The sequence below is a fragment of the Ranitomeya variabilis genome, chromosome 8 (assembly GCF_051348905.1).
Source record: "Ranitomeya variabilis isolate aRanVar5 chromosome 8, aRanVar5.hap1, whole genome shotgun sequence".
Classification (NCBI taxonomy): Eukaryota; Metazoa; Chordata; class Amphibia; order Anura; family Dendrobatidae; genus Ranitomeya; species Ranitomeya variabilis.
This window is the reverse complement of record NC_135239.1, coordinates 42,037,044-42,054,278: the sequence shown is the minus strand read 5'-3', so window position 1 is coordinate 42,054,278 and position 17,235 is coordinate 42,037,044. Positions and strand designations below refer to the sequence as shown.

General features: G+C 47.1%; 1 protein-coding gene across 2 annotated transcripts in view; it reads right to left on the bottom strand.

The window, feature by feature from the left end:
• The window catches only part of SHCBP1L (SHC binding and spindle associated 1 like), a 121,808-nt gene that overhangs the window by 23,212 nt on the left and 81,361 nt on the right, over positions 1 to 17,235 (bottom strand). The gene's annotated exons all lie outside the window — the stretch shown is intronic.

The window sequence follows — 17,235 nt, the reverse complement described above, 5'->3', positions numbered from 1 at the left end:
CTCTCTAGCCATAAGGATGAATATCTAAGCAGAGCACCACATATACACTGTGTGCAGAATTATTAGGCAAATTGTATTTTAGAGGATTATTTTTATTATTGATCAACTACGTTCTCAATCAACCCAAACGACTCAAAAATATCAAAGCTTAATATTTTTGGAAGTTGGAGTGTTTTTTTTTTTTAGATTTGGCCATCTTAAGAGGATATCTGTTTGTGCAGGTAACTATTACTGTGCAGAATTATTAGGCAACTTAATAAAAACCAAATATATTCCCATCTCACTTGTTTATTTTCACCAGGTAGACCAATATAACTGCACAAAATTTAGAAATAGGGATTTTTGTGTACTCACCGTAAAATCCTTTTCTCCGAGCCACTCATTGGGGACACAGGACCATGGGTGTTATGCTGCTGTCACTAGGAGGCCGACACTAAGTTGAGACAAAAAGAGTTAGCGCCTCCCCTGCAGTATACACCCTCATGCTGGCTTCCAGAGACCCATTTCAGTGCAAAAGCAGTAGGAGATTAATAACAATATATTACATAACATTAGAGTATAACATGTCAGAGAAATTCAAGAACCAAAAAGGTAACGAGCCATAAGGCTAACATGGTGGGTACTGTGTCCCCCAATGAGTGGCTTAGAGAAAAGGATTTTACGGTGAGTACACAAAAATCCCTATTTCTCCTTCGTCACATTGGGGGACACAGGATCATGGGACGTCGCAAAGCAGTCCCTGGGTGGGGAACAATACAACAAAATAACTGTGTACCATCTGACTATAAATGCACAACGGCCACCTGCAGAATACGTCTGCCAAGGGCCGCATCCGCAGAAGATTGAATGTGGACATTGTAGTGCTTTGTGAAAGTATGCAGGCTAGACCACGTTGCGGCCTTGCAAACCTGCTCCGCCGTTGCCTGGTGCCGAATGGCCCAGGAAGCACCCATCGACTGAGTAGAGTGTGCGCTAACCCCCGCCGGGATAGGTCTGCCCCTGACCCGATAAGATTCTTGGATAGCCGATCGGATCCATCTGGCTATCGTGGCCTTAGACGCGGCTGAACCATTTCTATGACCCTCCGGGAGGACAAAGAGGGAGTCCGATTTGCGGAAGGGAGCAGTCCTAGAAACGTACCTCCTGAGGGCCCATACCACGTCCAAGGTGTGAAGGGCCTTTTCGACCCTATGTCTCGGCTGTGGGCAGAAGGAGGGAAGAATTATATCTTCATTAAGGTGGAAGGATGAAACCACCTTAGGGAGAAAAGCCGGAGATGAGCGTAGGACTACTTTGTCCTGGTGGAAGGAAAGGAAAGGCGCCCGGCAGGATAGTGTGGCCAACTTCGAGACGCGCCTGATAGATGTTACTGCCACAAGGAAGGCAACCTTCCAGGAGAGGATGGTCAGCGAGACATCCTGTAGAGGTTCAAAAGGAGATTCCTGAAGGACGCTCAGGACAAAATTGAAATCCCAGGTCTCTAATGGCATTCTGTAGGGGGGTACCACGTTGGAGACCCCTTGAATAAAGGTCCTGACTTGCAAGTTAGCAGCAATCTTACGCTGGAACAACACCGATAACGCTAAGATCTGACCCTTGAGGGAACTGAGCGCCAAGCCAAAATCCAAGCCGGACTGGAGAAATTCCAGAATGGAGAAAACGAGAGGGCGACCGTGGAGCCTGCACCATGAGAAGGCTTTCCAGGTGTGGTGATAGATGCGAGCGGAAGACGTCTTGCGAGCGCTGATCATGGTGGCGATGACCTGCTGGGAGAAACCTGCTTGAGTTAGGATCCAGGTTTCAACAGCCAAGCCGTTAAACGTAGGGCCCCTGAGCTCTGGTGGTAGATCGGTCCTTGGCGAAGCAGATCTGGGCGGTCTGGTAACTGCCAGGGGACGTCGGATACGAGATGAACGAGCTCCGCATACCATGCGCGACGTGGCCAATCCGGGGGGCGATAAGGATCACCGGAACCCCTCCATCTTGATTTTTCGGATCACTTTCGGCAACAGAGGAAGTGGAGGGAACACGTACGGGAATTGGAACCAGTGCCATGGGGATATCAGTGCATCCACCCGACGGCCCGGGGATCCTGAGAACTTGCTATGAAGTTGGGGACCTTGGCGTTCAGTCTGGACGCCATCAGGTTCACGTCCGGAGGTCCCCAGCGAAGGCAGATTTGTTGAAAAACCTCTGGATGGAGTTCCAACTCTCCCGAGGCGAGACCCTGACGGCTGAGAAAGTCCGCCGCCCAGTTCTCGCCGCCTGGAATGTGCACTGCAGAAATGGTGGAGTGGTTGGTCTCGGCCCAACTGAGAATGTGGGAGACTTCCTGCATCGCCACCCTGCTGCGGGTACCCCCTGATGGTTTATGTACTTGGGGATCCTAGTTAATGATAAACTTACCTGGAGCAGCCAGTGCCAGGCAGCAGCTGCCAAGGCAAACAGGATCATGGGGTGCATTAAAAGAGGTCTGGATACACATGATGAGATCATTATACTGCCTCTGTACAAATCCCTAGTTAGACCGCACATGGAGTACTGTGTCCAGTTTTGGGCACCGGTGCTCAGGAAGGATATAATGGAACTAGAGAGAGTACAAAGGAGGGCGACAAAGTTAATAAAGGGGATGGGAGAACTACAATACCCAGATAGATTAGCGAAATTAGGATTATTTAGTCTAGAAAAAAGACGACTGAGGGGCGATCTAATAACCATGTATAAGTATATAAGGGGACAATATAAATATCTCGCTGAGGATCTGTTTATACCAAGGAAGGTGACAGGCACAAGGGGGCATTCTTTGCGTCTGGAGGAGAGAAGGTTTTTCCACCAACATAGAAGAGGATTCTTTACTGTTAGGGCAGTGAGAATCTGGAATTGCTTGCCTGAGGAGGTGGTGATGGCAAACTCAGTCGAGGGGTTCAAGAGAGGCCTGGATGTCTTCCTGGAGCAGAACAATATTGTATCATACAATTATTAGGTTCTGTAGAAGGATGTAGATCTGGGGATTTATTATGATGGAATATAGGAATATAGGCTGAACTGGATGGACAAATGTCTTTTTTCGGCCTTACTAACTATGTTACTATGTACGCCGCCGCTGTGACGTCCGATTCAACTCGGATTGGGTGACCCGCGAGCAGGAAGTGAAAGCGTCTCAGGGCAAATCTGATAGCTCGGATCTCCAGAATGTTTATGGCAAGTTCCGACTCCCGAATCTTCCAACGCCCCTGGGCAGTGTGGTGGCGAAACACCGCTCCCCAACCGAGGAGACTGGCGTCGGTAGTCACCACCAGCCAATGGATCGGGAGAAAACACCTCCCCTGGTTGAGAGATGATTCCAAAGTCCACCTTTTGAGCGCTTGCCTGATCCGCGGGGGCAGAGGACATGGCCGGTCTAGGGTTAAGGGACTCCTGTCCCAATTGTCTAGCAGGGCCTGTTGGACGGGACGAAGATGCAGTTGAGCGAAGGGGACCGCTGCCATTGCGGCTACCATCTTCCCCAGGATCTTCATGGCAAACCGAATGGACTGCGGACAAGGGCGACAGCGTCCGGGCTCCCTGCTGAAGCGCTTGGGCCGAGGAAGTAAAACCAGCCCCTTGGACGTGTCCAGGATCATGCCTAGGAAAGAGATCCGTCTAGCCGGAACAGGGGAGGACTTGTCCAAGTTGATTAACCAGCCCAGGCGCGAAAGGGAATCCAACGTAATGCGGACGCTTGCTTCGCAGGGGTGATAAGACGGATGGCAACACGACCACTCCCCGGGAGTGTAGAATGGCCATGACAGCCGCCATGACCTTTGTGAATTATCCTGGGCGCAGTGGCAAGACCGAAGGCTAAGGCCGTGAATTGAAAATGGTACTCTAGGATGGCGAAATGGAGGAACCTTTGATATGGCGGAAAGATTGGGATATGAAGATAAGCTTCTTTGATGTCTATTGATGCTAGGAACTCGCCTCTCTCCATCGAGGAGATGACCGACCGGAGGGATTCCATCCTGAAGTGCCGTACTTTTAAGTACTTTTTGTTTAGGAGCTTCAGGTCCAAAATGGAGCGCACCATCCCGTCCTTTTTTGGCACGACGAAGAGGTTAGAGTAAAAACCTCTGAATCTCTCGTGTTCTGGAACCGGAACGATGACCCTGTTTTGGGATTCGATGGCGCAGTGAAGAGCGTGAGACTGGGCTCCCGAACTTGAGAGACGAGAGGGAAAAAACCGTGCTGGAGGGGAGGCGGAGAATTCTATTTTGTAACCAGAAGACACCAGGTCTCTGACCCATTCGTCGTGGATGACGGAAAAACAGACGTGTCGAAAAAGAAGCAGGTGTCCGCCTACCACGGTGGTGTCGACTGGAATGCCCCCCCCCCCCCAGTCGTTGTGAAGGAATTCTGGAAGGCCTGGAACCTCTGGTTCTGGGTTGTCTAGGTTTTCCTCGCCAGGACTGATTCGGTCTGTAAGAAGGCCGAGAGTCTCTGTGCGTGTAGATCGTTCTGATCTGGACGATGCTGGAGTTGGACCAGAAAGGGCTACTGCGAAAGGGGCAAAAACGAAAATGCTGTTGGCGCTGAAAGGTAGCTTTAGGCCTGTGTTGAGGGAGGAACTTGCTTTTCCCTCCTGTAGCATCGGAAATAAGCTGGTCCAATTTTTCTCCAAACAAGCGTCCGCTCTGAAAGGGAAGGGAAATCAGAGACTTTTTTGAGGAGGAATCCGCACGCCACTCTAAGCCAAATAGCTCTCCTGATGGTGATGGCGTTTGAAGCCGCGGTTGCCGCACAGTCTGCTGCGTCTAATGAGGCGTACATCACATAATCTGCAGCCATAGCAATTTGTTTGGCGAGGTCCGCCGCCTCAGACGGAAGAGCCTGGTCCTGAATGGATTTCTCAAGGGCATCTGCCCAGAAAACCATTGCTTTGGTGACCCATGCCGCAGCGAAGGAGGGAGATAGGGAGGAACCTGACGCTTCATACACTGAGCGCGCCAGAGAATCTAACTGGCGTTCTGTGGGATTTTTGATTGAAGCCCTGTCAGGTACTGATAAAAGCATTTTGGTAGCCAAACGCGAGGATCTACCAGCGGTGGTTCTGTCCAATCTTTGACTAGATCTGCGGAAAAGGGATACTTTGAATCCAGGGCCTTTTTACCCGTAAAGCGTTTATCTGGTCGCTACCTGTGCCGCCGAACTATCTCTAGGAAGTCTGGATGGGAGGCGAACAAGTTATGGGATCGCTTGGTTCTCGTAAAGGAAACTGCGTGATCCAGAGCGGAATTAGGGTCATCATTACCCTTTAGCGCAGACCTGGGCAAGATGCGGCCCGCGGGCCACATCTGGCCCGCCTGATGATTTTAAACGGCCCGCCAGCTAGCTGTCACTTCTGACAGCCGCCCCCGGCACCGCTCGGCCAGACGCTTCTGAGGACCGCTAGCGGCTAGACTGAAGGCCCCAAGCTCATACGCATCGGCCCTGTACGTCACGTGCAATGTGAGCAGCAGAGCCGGGTTGATCACCGGTTTATCGGTGGCCATCTTCCCGAGGCCGCACGTGCGCAGATGGAGTGCTCTGCTTCACGGGGCTTCAGGAAAATGGCCGTGGGAGGCCGGGCGTGCGCAGATGGACATCGCGGCAGCCATTTTCCTGAAGCCGAGTTTGCAGATTTAGATCTCGGCTTCAGGAAAATGGCCGCCGCGATCTCCATCTGCGCACACCAGGCCGTGGCGTCGCCCACCTAAGCAGGAAGGGACCCTGCTCAGGTGCACGCCACACCGCATCACTCCACCTCTGCCGACACCATGCCTCCTGTGACCCTGCTCTGCCACCGCCAGCCCTCAGGTAAGATACTGTAAATTCGGACAATAAGACGGACCCCCATCTTATAAAAAATCTTTTTTTCTGCAATTTTCACCCCAAATTTGGGGTGCGCCTTATGGTCCGGTGCGTCTTATAGTCCGAAAAATACGGTAATTATATATAAATATTATAAATATAAATATTAGCCCGGCCCTCTAAAACCATCCCAATTTCTCATGCGGCCCAATGGCAAAATTAATTGCCCACCCCTGCTTTAGCGCATGATTGACAGCCTCAATGATGGAGTCAACAGTTGATCGGAACTCCGGAGAATCCAGGTCCAGGGACGCCTCAGACTCATATTCAGAGTCGTGATCGCTTCGAGCCCCTGGAGAGGGTGAGCGAGAAGTGGAGCTACCCGAGGCTGAATGGCGTGGTAAATGCTCAGGAGAGGTAGTGCGGATCCGTTTTTTTGGATGTCCGAACCTCTTTCAGGTGAGAGCGGCCCCTGCTGGCCGATGATTCCCGTTATAGAGGGGTCTCTTAACCCAGGAAAACGAACGCCCCGCTCCCCCGAGGGGTCATGAAGGGATTCAATCGCTTTGGCTAGCGAAGCCATGGATTGTGACAGTGACGCGGCCCACTCAGGGGGGCTAGATACACTGGGGTCGGTAGCGGCGGAGGGCTCCTGGGCACATTGGGCATCACAGGCTGCGCAGAGCGGGGAGCTTTGAGGCCGGGGGAGAGGAGACTGGCAGGTGGTACATGCAGAGAAATAGGTGGTATGTACCTTAGTGGTCTTTTTAACCCTTGACTGCGACATGTTGTACCCCAATGTGAGGAAAAGAGGCTGCTAGTGGAAGCTGAGGGGTAACGCTGCAGGGAAGCACTTAGTGGCATCTCCTTACCAGGTCCTGTGTCCCACAATCGGATAGGTGGCGCTGAGTGGGAAAAACCTCCGTGAGGTGGGCGGAGCCTACCGGGATGCGGCCTACACTAGGCCGAAGCCGGGGACTAAATTTCTGGCTTCGGCCGGCGCGCACCCACGGACCTCAGGGAAAAGAATCGCGGCGCTCTGGGGGGAATCCTGCCGCTATGGAGCCCTCCAAATATCTGGTGACCGCCGGAAAAAACCAACCCCTGGTGCACTTACCCCAAAATGAAGGTGTCCGGGGTAAATAGGACGGTGCAGGGTTGGGGGAGCCTCCATCCACCATCCCCATAAAAAGGGGGGTGGAGAGGAACCGTCCACCTCCTTCTATCATCCGCTCGTTTTCAGTGGTGATGCAGTGGGGGCTGCACGGACACCATTGTGGAAGAGTGCCTCTGAACAGTCGAGGGTGAGACCTGGTGGGCAGGGCAGATGTCCGGCAAAAAAGGCCTGGCTGCAGAAGAGGATACTGGAGGTGACACACCAGTGCTCGTCTGTAAAGCAGGGGGGAGATCGGTGCCCTTGAAGGGGCCCGTTGCCCAAAAAGGTCAACTCAGGCAGTGGCATTGCACATAGCAGGAGAGGATACGGAGAGGTAAAACTCCCATGCTCGCCTGTTGTTGGTTCAGGGAGATCGGAGCCTTGAAAGGTTCCGTCGCCCCTTCGTCCAGAAAAGAAGGTTTAAATTCAGTGTGCCTCCTACGGACACTAAGCTTGAACTGGGTCTCTGGAAGCCAGCATGAGGGTGCATACTGCAGGGGAGGAGCTAACTTTTTGTCTCAACTAAGTGTCAGCCTCCTAGTGACAGCAGCATAACACCCATGGTCCTGTGTCCCCCAATGTGGCGAAGGAGAAATAAACATTTCTGATATGCAAAAACAAAACCCAAAAAATTATTGACCAATATAGACACCTTTCTTTATCATGACACTCAACAGCCTTTCATCCATAGATTCTGTCAGTTGCTTGATCTGTTTACGATGAACATTGCGTGCAGCAGCCACCACAGCCTCCCAGACACTATTCCGAGAGGTGTACTGTTTTCCCTCCCTGTAGATCTCACATTTTATGAGGGACCACAGGTTCTCTATGGGGTTCAACCTTATATAGGGTTTTGATGTCATTAGACAACACCCCTCCTCATTACAGAGATGCACATCACCCGATTTACTTAATTGGTAGTTGGCTCTCAAGCCTGAACATCTTGGAGTAGGACAACATGTATAAAAAGTATTAGGTGATCAAAATACAACTTGCCTAATAATTCTGCACACAGTGTAGACCCCCCCCCCCCCCCACAAGCCGCCCAAAGCACAAGAATCTCATTAACTGAAAACTGCAAATAAAAATTAAACAACCACAAGGTGGATTTCATCAACCAAGGTATCATTTTAATCAGTATAACGGCGCCAACCTGACAGTGTCTGTAGTTTACTGAGCACAATCCTGCCGACAGGTACACTTTAAGGCCGGAGTCACACTACTGTAGAATACAGCCAAGTACTATGAGAGAAAACATCGCATAGCACTTGGCTCAGTGTTAATCTATGGGGCAGCTCACATCAGCGTTTATTTTCTCAGACGTATTCGGAGTGCGTGTAAAATCGTAGCAGGCTGCGATTGGCACCGAGACTCGCCAATGCAAGCCTAAGAGTGTGAGAAAATAAAATTCCACAGCACTTGGACCATGCGAGTGCTCTCCGATTTTTACGCACCGATGTCATTTGAAAAGCCGGCAGTTCATCTGCCGCATACAGTGAAATCAGATGACAGGTTAGAATAGATATATACACATAGAATACATAGATGTCAGTCACACACTGTTAGGGCTACCGGAACGCACCGAGTAAATATAGAGGTTTTATTATAATTGATGCGTTCGCAGCCCAGGGTCCACCGTGCAGGAGAACCTGCTGCTAGCAAACGGCGGAACTATATGGCGGTATGAGCTAACCCTGTTACTTCACAGAGTAGCCGAAACTCAAAGCACTGCGCCCTGTTAACTTCACAGTGGCACAGGCTAACTACTCAACTGAGAGCAGTCAGTGGTCATGCATGCACACAAACTCCTCGCCGGAGGTGCCAGCATTCTAGGGGCTTATTTCAGCTGGGTCCCTGAACACAAACTCACATGACCACGCTAACGCTAACAATACTATCACATGGCCGTGCGAGCCTTAAATAGTTGCAGCACCTACAGGACCTTCCTGAAGGACCAATGGCCTTAGCTGCAGTATCTGATCATGTGACCCTCGATCTCCACTGAGAGATCTTACTTTGGGCATGCTCAGAACGAGAAAAACAAGACTTAGTCCTGGAAGCGTCTGCTCGCCGATGCCCAGCACTGACTTCCATGGCAGCAGCAGGAAAAGCAGCAGTAACTCTTTGTACAGAGTCAGACTGAGCAAGACGCTGGGACCGATGTCTCCGCTGAGCAGGCTCCACTGCGGCAGAAGAATGGGAGACCGCAGCAGAGATGGCCCGAGATTCCCCCTGTGCAGAGGCGGGAACTCGACCCCTAACACACATATATATATATACTTATTATACACTGCTCAAAAAATAAAGGGAACACTGAAACAGAATATAACTCCAAGTAAATCAAACTTCTGTGATGAATTCCAACTGTACACTTAGGAAGCAGCACTGATTGACAATCAATTTCACATGCTGTTGTGCAAATGGAATAGACAACAGATGGAAATTATTGGCAATTATCAAGACACTCAATAAAGGAGATGTTCTGCAGGTGTTGACCACAGAAAACATCTCAGTACCAATGCAATTTGGCTGATGTTTTGGTCACTTTTTTGAATGCTGGTTGTGCTTTCACATTCGTGGTAGCATGACTCTACAACACACACAAGTGGCTCAAGTAGTGCAGCTCATACAGGATGGCACATCAATGTGAGCTGTGGCAAGAAGGTACTTGAAGATTGCAGAAGAAATTGTTGAACCACGCTCTATAATCTTTGAAAAATCTTGGAGAACAGGAGAAGTACTAGAAGACTGGAGAAGAGCAAATGTTGCTCCTATCTTCAAAAAAGGGAATAAGGTGGACCCAGGGAACTATAGGCCGGTGAGTCTTACTTCCATACCAGGAAAGATCTTTGAACAAATTATTAAACATGTATGTAAGTACCTGGACAAAAATGAAGTGATTAACCAGATTCAGCATGGGTTTGTAACTAATAAGTCAGATCAGACTAACTTAATTTACTTCTATGACAGAATCACTGACGGTGGATCAGTGAAATGCTGTAGATATAGTATATCTTGACTTCAGCAAAGCATTTGACAAAGTATCTCACACCATCCTTATTGAAAAAATGACTAAGTATGGAATGGACAAGGAAACTGTTAGGTGGATTCATAACCGGCTTAGTGATCGGACCCAAAGAGTGGTAGTAAATGGCTGCACATCCAGTTGGAAGAATGTCTCAAATGGGGTACCACAGGGTTCTGTCCTGGGCCCTGTTTTGTTCAACATCTTTATCAATGGTGGCTTAGTGGTTAGCACATCAGCCTTGCAGCGCTGGAGTCCTGGGTTCTAATCCCACCTTGGACAACATCTGCAAAGAGTTTGTATGTTCTCTCCGTGTTTGCGTAGGTTTCCTCCGGGTTCTCCGGTTTCCTCCCACATTCCAAAGACATACTGATAGGGAATTTAGATTGTGAGCCCCATTGGGGACAGCGATGATAACGTCTGTAAAGCGCTGCGGAATAGGTTAGCACTATATAAAAAATAAAGATTATTATTATCAATGATTTAGATGAAGGAATTGAGGTACACACTGATTAAATTTGCTGATGACACAAAGCTAGGAGGGATAGCTAATACTAGAGAAGAGAGAGAGAGGATTCAAAAAGATATAATAAACTGGAGCAGTGGGCAGCAACAGAACGGTTTTAAACAAGGAAAATATGTGAAAAAGACTCAGGTATACTAATAGATCATAAACTGAACACGAGTCAACAGTGTGATGCAGCAGCAAAAAAGGCAAATACAATTCTGGGATGTATTAACAGAAGCATACAGTCTATATCACGCAAAGTAATTATTGCCCTCCACTCCTCTTTGGTCAGACCTAATTTGGAATACTGTGTCCAGTTTTGAGCACCACATTTTAAAAAAAGACATCAACAAACTGGAGCAAGTTTCGAGAAGAGCGACCAGAATGGTGAGCAGTCTGCAAACAATGTCCTATGAGGAACGGTTACAGGATTTGGGAATGTTTAGCTTGCAAAAAAAGAAGACTGAGAGGAGACTTAATAGCTGTCCACAAATATCTCAAGGGCTGTCATATTTTAGAAGGATCATCTTTATTCTCATTTGCACAAGGAAAGACTAGAAGCAATGGGATGAGACACAGATGAGATATTAGAAAAAACTTTTTGACAGTTAGGGCGATCAATGAGTGGAACAGGCTGCCATAAGAGATGGTGAGTTCTCCTTCCATGGAAGTTTTCAAACAGAGGCTGGACAGACATCTGTCTGGGATGATTTAGCGAATCCTGCTTTGAGCAGGGGGTTGGACCAGATGACCCAGGAGGTCCCTTCCAACTCTACCTTTCTATGACTCTATGAAGGTTTGCTGTGTCTGTCAGCGTAGTGTCCAGAGGCTGGAGGCGCTACCAGGAGACAGGCCAGTACAACAGGAGAAAACAAACACCCTATATAGAAAGAAACACCAGAGATAATAATTTTTATAAACTGAGGAAAAACACTATAGAAATGAACCCTTAAAAAATTCCATCAGACCAGATTATATTAAATAAAATATATTTTTTATTAAAAATAAATTGCAATCACAAAAAACATCACCAAAACGTATGGAAATTTTTATTATTACTAAAATTGTATAATCTACAACAGATATTTATTTATTAAGAATATAAAACATACAACTATAGATAATATGTATCTCCTCCAATCGAGGTTTACTTAGGGATAGATAAAAAAATATATATATAAAAATCCCGTATGTGCAAGACAGGGCAAGTCCAAACTGATCAGTATAATAAACATAAAAATATATATAATGCAGCAAATAATAATTTAATAATATAATATGTGATAAAAATCAGTCAAATAAATTTGTGAATAATATGTGTGTATATCCATATATACACACACACACCTATTGTGTGCAGCAAAATAAATCAATTCATAATAAAGTGCAATAAAAAATAAATTGCATACAAAACAACCAGTGTGTCCACAAAAGTTGTGAGCCAAAAACAAAAAACAAATAATTATATATTACCCAGTAAAAGCGCTGCCAAATGTGCCAAAATATATTATGAATACTGACCAGTTAGGAGTACCACTGCCCTGCACACACCACTCCAACGCCGTTTCGCTCACTGCTTCATCAGATACTGGTCAGTATTCATAATATATTTTGGCACATTTGGCAGCGCTTTTACTGGGTAATATATAATTATTTGTTTTTTGTTTTTGGCTCACAACTTTTGTGGACACACTGGTTGTTTTGTATGCAATTTATTTTTTATTGCACTATTGCACTTTATTATGAATTGATTTATTTTGCTGCACACAATAGGTGTGTGTGTATATATGGATATACACATATTATTCACAAATTTATTTGACTGATTTTTATCACATATTATATTATTAAATTATTATTTGCTGCATTATATATATTTTTATGTTTATTATACTGATCAGTTTGGACTTGCCCTGTCTTGCACATACGGGATTTTTATATATATTTTTTTTTATCTATCCCTAAGTAAACCTCGATTGGAGGAGATACATATTATCTATAGTTGTATGTTTTATATTCTTAATAAATAAATATCTGTTGTAGATTATACAATTTTAGTAACAATAAAAATTTCCATACGTTTTGGTGATGTTTTTTGTGATTGCAATTTATTTTTAATAAAAAATATATTTTATTTAATATAATCTGGTCTGATGGAATTTTTTAAGGGTTCATCAGTACAACAGGAGACCTGGAGGAGACCGTAGGAGGGCAACAACCCAGCAGCAGGACCACTACCTCAGCCTTTGTGCAAGGAGGAACAGGAGGAGCACTGCCAGAGCCCTGCAAAATCACCTCCAGCTGGCCACAAATGTGTATGTGTCTGCACAAACGGTTAGAAACCGATTCCATGAGGATGGTCTGAGTGCCTGACGTCCACAGATGGGGGTTGTGTTCACACCCCAACACCGTGCAGGACGACTGGCATTTGCCACAGAACACCAGGATTGGCAAATTCACAACTAGCGCCCTGTGCTCTTCACAGATGAAAGCAGGTTCACACTGAGCACATGTGACAGACGTGACAGTCTAGAGACGCCGTGGAGAGCGATCTGCTGCCTGCAACATCCTTCAGCATGACCGGTTTGGCAGTGGGTCAGAAATGGTGTGGGGTGGCATTTCTTTGAAGGGCCGCACAGCCCTCCATGTGCTCGCCAGAGGTAGCCTGACTGCCATTAGGTACCGAGATGAGATCCTCAGACCCCTTGTGAGACCATATGCTGGTGCGGTTGGCCCTGGGATCCTCCTAATGTAGGACAATGCCAGACCTCATGTGGCTGGAGTATGTCAGCAGTTCCTGCAAGGTGAAGGCAGTGAAGCTATGGACTGGCCCGCCCATTCCCCAGACCTGAATCCGATTGAACACATATGGGTCTTGCACCATCCACCAACGTCACATTACACCACAGACTGTCCAGGAGTTGGCGGATGCTTTAGCCCAGGTCTGGGAGGAGATCGATCAGGAGCATGCCAAGGCGTTGTAAGGAGGTCATACAGGCACTTGGTGGCCACACACACTACTGAGCATCATTTCCTTATCTTGAGGCACTTCCACTGAAGTTACTATCAGCCTGTAATTTGATTTTCCACTTTGAGCTCGAGTATCATACCACATTCAGACCTTCTTGGGATATTAATTTTGATTTACATTGATAATTTTATGTTTTATTGTTCTCGATGCATTCCACCATGTAATGAGTAAAGATTTGAGACTGGTATATTTAATTCAGTGATATCTGGGAAGGATGTGGGATTTTAGTGTTCCCTTTTTTTGTATATATATATATATATATATATATATATATATATATATATATATATATATATATATATATATATATATATACACACTAGATGGCAGCCCGATTCTAAAGAATCGGGAGTCTAGAATCCATATATACTTTATTTATTCAAATGTAAGAATAATACAATTAATAAATAATAGTAAGAAAGAACAAAAAATGGCTGCACTCACCAGCTCTTGACAATTCTTGACAGTACGGCACATTTCTGATTGGTCGCTCGCGGCAGGCGGCAACCAATCAGAAAAGTGCCGCGCACCACGAAGGCATATATCTTTGTCCACCCTGAGCGGGTGTAGGACGCTGGTGACGTCACTTATCTCCGGACATTATCTCCGGACAAAGCCACGGAAGTTGGCACAAATTGCCGGAAGTAGTATTCTAGGCAATTATATATTAGATTTTAATGTTATCAGTGTTTACCTTTGAACGTTTATATTGTATTGTCCTGTCACCAGCCATGTGTACGATTATCGGCCGAAAGCCTCTCTGGAACCAATAATCACCCCATGTAAAGGTATCTTTATAAGTTAAAGATTCAGAATACTATGACTTTTATCATATCCTGAACAGTCAAGTTTTTTATGAACCGTTAAGGTTTTCTGGTTGCAGTAAAAAAAAACTCTGAGTGTTTACAGTTTGAAACCATAAAATGTTGAAAAATTATGTCATTCTTGAGTATATCACTCAATGGTGCTCATAAACGTGTCAAATTTGATCTATAATATACGTTACTTTAATCTTTAATATACTTAAGAACAGGGCCCCAGACATCACACAGGGGGTCTGAAACACCGCACAGTGGTCCAAAATATCGCTGTGCTCTGCCTGGGGCCCCATATGCTGCCTGGGGCCCCTGTGCTCTGCCTGGGGCCCCATATGCTGCCTGGGGCCCCATGTTCTGCCTGGGGCCCCTGTGCTCTGCCTGGGGCCACTGTGCTCTGCCTGGGGCCCCATATGCTGCCTGGGGCCCCTGTGCTCTGCCTGGGGCCCCATATGCTGCCTGGGGCCCCTGTGCTCTGCCTGGGGCCCCATAGGCTGCCTGGGACCACTGTGCTCTGCCTGGGACCACTGTGCTCTGCCTGGGGCCCCATGTTCTGCCTGGGGCCACTGTGCTCTGCCTGGGGCCCCATAGGCTGCCTGGGGCCCCTGTGCTCTGCCTGGGACCACTGTGCTCTGCCTGGGGCCCCATATGCTGCCTGGGGCCCCTGTGCTCTGCCTGGGGCCACTGTGCTCTGCCTGGGGCCCCATATGCTGCCTGGGGCCCCTGTGCTCTGCCTGGGGCCCCATATGCTGCCTGGGGCCCCTGTGCTCTGCCTGGGGCCCTTGTGCTCTGCCTGGGGCCCCATGTTCTGCCTGGGGCCCCTGTGCTCTGCCTGGGGCCACTGTGCTCTGCCTGGGGCCCCATGTTCTGCCTGGGGCCACTGTGCTCTGCCTGGGGCCCCATAAGCTGCCTGGGGCCCCTGTGCTCTGCCTGGGACCACTGTGCTCTGCCTGGGGCCCCATATGCTGCCTGGGGCCCCTGTGCTCTGCCTGGGGCCACTGTGCTCTGCCTGGGGCCCCATATGCTGCCTGGGGCCACTGTGCTCTGCCTGGGGCCCCATATGCTGCCTGGGGCCCCATATGCTGCCTGGGGCCCCTGTGCTCTGCCTGGGGCCCCTGTGCTCTGCCTGGGGCCCCTGTGCTCTGCCTGGGGCCCTATATGCTGCCTGGGGCCCCTGTGCTCTGCCTGGGGCCACTGTGCTCTGCCTGGGGCCCCATAGGCTGCCTGGGGCCCCTGTGCTCTGCCTGGGACCACTGTGCTCTGCCTGGGGCCCCTGTGCTCTGCCTGGGGCCCCATATGCTGCCTGGGGCCCCTGTGCTCTGCCTGGGTGTAGGACACTGGTGACGTCACTTATCTCCGGACATTAGCTCCGGACATTAGCTCGGGACAATGCCACGGAAGTTGGCACAAATTGCAGGAAGTAGTATTCTAGGCAATTATATATATATATATATATATATATATATATATATATATATATATATATATATATATATATATATATCTAATATATCTATATATATCTCTCTCTCTATATATGTATATATCTATATCAGGCACAGGCCACATCATGCTCCACCGTGTCTAAAATAGAGTTGCTACTGTGAGGCATAACGTCAAGGGAAAGAGAGGAGCCTCATGGATAGAGATGTGAGGGGGAAAATGAGAGAAGTGAGGTGCTGCTGCAGTATGAGGCTGTGTATACAGAAGAGTGAGGCGCTGCAGGTGGAGGCTGTGTATAAGGCTACATTCACACGTTCAGTATTTGGTCAGTATTTTACCTCAGTATTTATAAGCCAAAACCATGAGTGGGAGAAAAATACAGAAGTGGTGACGTGTTTCTAATAAACTTTTCCTCTGATTATTACACTCCAAGTTTTAGCTTATCTCACTCCCGCCCCCCTTCTCTATAATTGCTTTGATTTGAATGGTACTTACCTATCTTTGAGGTCATCTACAGGTCACCAGCAACTGCCAGGAAAAAATGCGGGAAGAAGGGGATGTTGGTTTGAGCGGGAAGAAACATTTGATTTGATTGGAGCAGGACTGAAAAGTGCGGGAAGATCAAAGGTTTATAAGGCCCTTCTTCTGCGAAATTCAGTCAGTCCGTGTGCAGCAAGAAAGAAAAGTGCCCCTCCCTCCCTAATAAAATTTTAAAAATTCCATTGTGACATTTGTTAGATGGTATAGTCGCCCAGCTAATGCTGGGTGAACTTGATTCTTTTTAAAGGTCATATAAATTATTTCATTATTATTTATGAATTCTTTAAGGATTTAATTATTTGATTTTAATTGGTTATTAAAGTATTTGGCATTGGTAACCCTTAATAAATATCGCGGCCTATTTTATCCAATGAATTTGTCTTCTATTTTAGTTACTGTATATATTGTTGTATAACGAATTGGACCTTGTGCCTCCGTGAAGCAATTCTTGGTTGATTGTAGGTGATACTGTCAAGGTGAAAATATATTTCTTATACAGGTCCTTCTCAAAAAATTAGCATATAGTGTTAAATTTCATTATTTACCATAATGTAATGATTACAATTAAACTTTCATATATTATAGATTCATTATCCACCAACTGAAATTTGTCAGGTCTTTTATTGTTTTAATACTGATGATTTTGGCATACAACTCCTGATAACCCAAAAAACCTGTCTCAATAAATTAGCATATTTCACCCGTCCAATCAAATAAAAGTGTTTTTTAATAACAAACAAAAAAACCATCAAATAATAATGTTCAGTTATGCACTCAATACTTGGTCGGGAATCCTTTGGCAGAAATGACTGCTTCAATGCGGCGTGGCATGGAGGCAATCAGCCTGTGACACTGCTGAGATGTTATGGAGGCCCAGGATGCTTCAATAGC